The following is a 4,452-nucleotide window of genomic DNA, read 5'->3' as shown; positions in this document are numbered from 1 at the left end:
ATATAGAAATAATACAGAATTCAGTTGTAGACAGTTCTTCTATTTGCAAATTATTTAGAAAATAATACTAAGTTAGTAGTGTTCATTCACACAAGGCAGACTGATGCAGATATTGTATTACCCAGAGAATGCTAAGACTTAGGAGCTGTAGCAGTTATTTTTGTGCATGGTGGCTTAGAAGACTTAGGTTGTGAGATCTATCTTTTTGATAAGTAAAAAACACAGTGGAAGATTTCCTCTTCCTTCCTCTACAGACTCTTCCTTTGTCTAGGGTCAGCCTTATAACTAGGGATGAGCGGACCTTGGAAGTTCAGATTCTGGTACCCGACCCAAACTTAATTCAAAAGTTCGGTTCGGGTACCAAAACTATACCTGAACTTGAACCAGAACCCAAACCCCATTGAAAACATTGAGGACCCAGACTTTTGAACCAGAAAATCTCTCTCTCTGCAACAGACTTCTCCCGGAACTCTGAACATTGCAACGGACTTCCAGGGAAAGTCTGTATTCAGCGTTTAGCACCAGACAGCAACTGTCCGGTACGTAAGCTGAACTTTTAAGTTCGGGTCCACTCCTCCCTACTTATAACACTATTTTCAATATATTGCTTCTCAGGTCAAATGTTTATTACTTTACAAATTTTTAACAGTTTAGATTCATCTTGGTGGTGGGAGCAGATTCCTTTTAGTTTTACCAATCACAAGAGGTAGATTCTAAAGACAGCACATTTTTTAAAGATTTTTTTTAGCCATTTTTGGCCTAGAATCATCAAAATCTGTACTGTATGAACCTGATATGATGTAATCCCGTCTCATTAAAAAGCTATTCTGAACGCTCACATAATTTCACTAAAAATTGGCAAATTTATTCTAGTGGAATTTAATTCTCCCTGAAAAAAAAAGAAATCTATTGTCCATAAAATGCAATCTTTGCAGTTTGCTCCACACAAATTCAACAAAATGGTGAGAAGCTACAGCTGCCATTTTTCTGAACTGTAAAAACACAGACAAGTGGTCAAGAAAAGAAATGAATACTTAACTTTCTCACTGCCCCTGCAGCATGCCATCCAGTCCTCAGTGCCTCTTTTTTCTCCCTTCTCCAGTTGTGAGCATTCTTTTTCAATTCTTCACTCCAGGCGATATCTCCTCACTCGACAAAGCCTCAGACATGACTGTACGAGGTGACATTGTGTCAGACATTGTGGCATCAGACTGTTATGACACGTTTTGCCCGAGAAACAGCACAGCAAAAAGTGACATAAGTCAAAGAGCTTGTCAAACTGGAACCTGGGATCTGGAGTGAAGAGGCCAAAGAAAAGGTACCCAATGTTGCAAAGAGAAGAGAAAAGAAACTGAGAACCAGACAGTGGGCTGTTGGGATGGCAGTACAGGCGAGTAGTAAGGATTTTATTACAGATGAGCAAATATATTGAATTGTTCTCAAATTTTGCAAAAATCCACATTTGCCAAATGTAGATTTTTTTTTGCAATTTGCTTCCATGTGGATTCAGCAAAACGGTGGCTGCTTGTTGCCAATTTTCTGGATCATAAAATGACAAAAGGTCAAAAAATAAAAACTATTTTATACTTACCTTACTGCTCACCTCTCCGACCCCTCCGCTCCTCACCATCATCCATCCTCGATGGATCTTCTAATTCTGTGAGTGCTGAAATCCCTGGGCCTCTCATACTGAGGTGGAACCTCTGGTTCTGATGAGGCCCAGGACAGTTCTGCTCATGCTCAAGTCCTAACTCAGTGTGAGAGGCCCAAGAATTTCAGTGCTCGTGGGGGAGATCAGACAGTGCGAAGACTACGGGACAGGTAACGGTGAGCGGCGGACAATTTTGAGAGGGGAGTGATAAGGTGAACATAAGAATTTTTATTATTTTTCACATGTAATATTTATTATGCTCTTGGGTCTAACTTCTCTGTGAATTGAATTTCCTGAGAAAATCCGTGTGAACAGACAAATTCAAATTTTGCCTGATCCACTCAACTTTAGTGAGTTTTTGGAGATACTGGAATCAAATTTCCCTGTAAAATCCATATGATTTGCTGAATTTGAATCTCGGGAGATCCGCTTATTTCTAATTCTGATATGTTTCAACATTTCTAGGAAAGAAATAGGTAGATGTAGGTGCTTAGAATAGGGTCCCAATCCGATCAAATCAATAAGTAGACAATTCCGGCACTCAAGTGTAAGGTGAAAAAATCTGTCAATTTATTTTTGCGCTTCACAAGAAAATGTGTAAATAGTAGTTGACGTTTCAGTCACACTGATCTTTTTCAAGCATACACATTAGAGTCCGACCACCAGGTTAAATTTGTGGGTGAGGTAACGCTTATGGAGAGTGCGAACTCCATTGCCAGAGCGCTCTGCCTCATAGCGATGGAGGTCACACTCTTGCTGAAAAAGGACAATGAATGACCGAAACGTCATTTACTATATAAACATTGTCTTGTGGACCACAAAGAAAACCTTAGAGCTCTTATAACCTTACTCACATCTGAGTGCCGGATTTTTCTTCTTAATGTTTCGACATTTCATTTTGTTGAAGAAAACACTTCGTGTATAAGACTTTAGATGTTTTGGTTAATAAAAACATTGTCAGGGAATAGTTTCAGCAAAATTTAGAATATGATTTCAAATGTTCCGTTTCATATCATACTGAATGTCCACAATAAATTATAACAATAACGATGGTCACTTTAAAGCTAAATGAGTGATAAAAATTTAATATTATAATTTACAGGGTCATCTCGTACAGAAAGGTTCTACAGAAACTCTTGTAAGGAGATTAATATAAATGGATTTTCTCTTGGTGGATTTTCTGATGTTCCAGAAGTTCAGTTCCAAATTGGCATTTTATTTATACTTGCCTACATCATTATTATTGAGCGTAACATCACCATCATTTTTGCGGTTTGCAGTAGTTCTCACCTGCACACGCCCATGTATCCCATCAACATCAAATATTCTACCTAAACTATTAAACATGCTCTTTACAGGCTGTCATATGATTTAATTTACTGGATGTGTAACTCAGACATATTTTTTGACCAACATGGCTTGTACGCCAGTCACTCTACTGGCAGTCATGGCTTATGACTGATACGTGGCTATCTGTCACCCCCTTTGTTACACAGCTATAGCCAGCTTACTTCAGACAGCCAATCTTTGCTTAGCCATTTGGATAATTTCATTTTTATTACCAATTGGACATATTTTTTATATTTTTAACATGTCATTTTGTGCATCCAAGGTCATTGACCACTTTTTCTGTGATGTTTCACCATTGTTAAAGATTTTTTGCAGTGATATATTATCCATAGAGACGTTGACATATACTGAGGGGATGACCATTAGATTTGCATGTTTTCTGTATGCTATAACATCATACATCTTTATTATTTCTGCCATTTTAAAGATCAAATCTGCAGAAGGCCGACTAAAGGCTTTTTCTACATGTACCTCTCATCTGACGTGTGTTATCTTTTATTATGGGACATTATTCTGTTTGCATATGAAACCCTCCTCGATGTATTCCCCCAAGGTGGACAAGTTTTTTACTGTTGTTTATGTTGTTTTGGTGCCTATGGCAAATCCTTTTATTTGAGTCTGAAAAATAAAGATGTCAAAAAGGCACTTAATAATCTGAAACAAAACAATTTGATTAAACCTCTTAAAGCCAATAACACAAGATGTACATCAATATCTGTAATATAATTTTCCATATGAACAATAGTTTTTGTTTACTTACAATCTTATTACTTCTTTAACATCCCGATTAAACATAGTTTGCAGAATGTAGAAAATCTATAATTTAAAACAGTTGAGAGGTGCATAAATGTCAACGCTGAGTTCCTCTCATTTCTTATTAAACCCCTTGAAAACCTCTGACTGCCTTCTTACATATGCATTGCAAGCTCATGGGCAAATATCAGCTGTAAGTAAAAGCTTAAAGTGTAACCATCATTTTAATTTTTATTTTATACATCAATAATACACATGAAAATAAGAAACTTTGTAATCTATCTTATCAGAGAAATCTGCTTCTTTCTCTACCAGGACTGATCATTGAGTTTGTAAAAAAATACTTATTTCTGTATATTTTTTCTATCGAGGACTTCTTATCAGATGCGATTGATCAAAGTATCAATTTCACAATATTCTTATAAAAAAATGTATCAATTTTTTCTTGAATTGTCCATTAAAAAGAATGATTGCAGTAGTTACATATAATGGTTATATAGTTACAGAGTGATTGTCCATTTGTCCATAATTAGCTTAATAGTTAAGATTCACCCATCTTTTCCTGGGATCCTGAATGGTAGATTGCGTCTGTCTGTGTCCAGCATGTGTGTCAGGATGGCACCATGTGTCTGAGTAAAGGACGTGTCTCCTTGGGCCTACATCAGCAGCTGTTTCACACACAGATCCTCGTTCAGTGT

At 36.9% G+C, this 4,452-nt stretch overlaps 1 pseudogene; it reads left to right on the top strand.

Annotated features, from left to right (window-relative positions):
* The first annotated feature begins 1,059 nt into the window (after nucleotides 1–1,059).
* Nucleotides 1,060–3,727, top strand: LOC141271620 (olfactory receptor 1N1-like; annotated as a pseudogene).
* The last annotated feature ends 725 nt before the right edge of the window (nucleotides 3,728–4,452 follow it).

The sequence above is a fragment of the Phyllobates terribilis genome, unplaced genomic scaffold (assembly GCF_046119375.1).
Source record: "Phyllobates terribilis strain yellow unplaced genomic scaffold, ASM4611937v1 Scaffold_5__5_contigs__length_657084704, whole genome shotgun sequence".
NCBI lineage: Eukaryota > Metazoa > Chordata > Amphibia > Anura > Dendrobatidae > Phyllobates > Phyllobates terribilis.
This window is presented reverse-complemented; position numbering and strand designations above follow the sequence as displayed.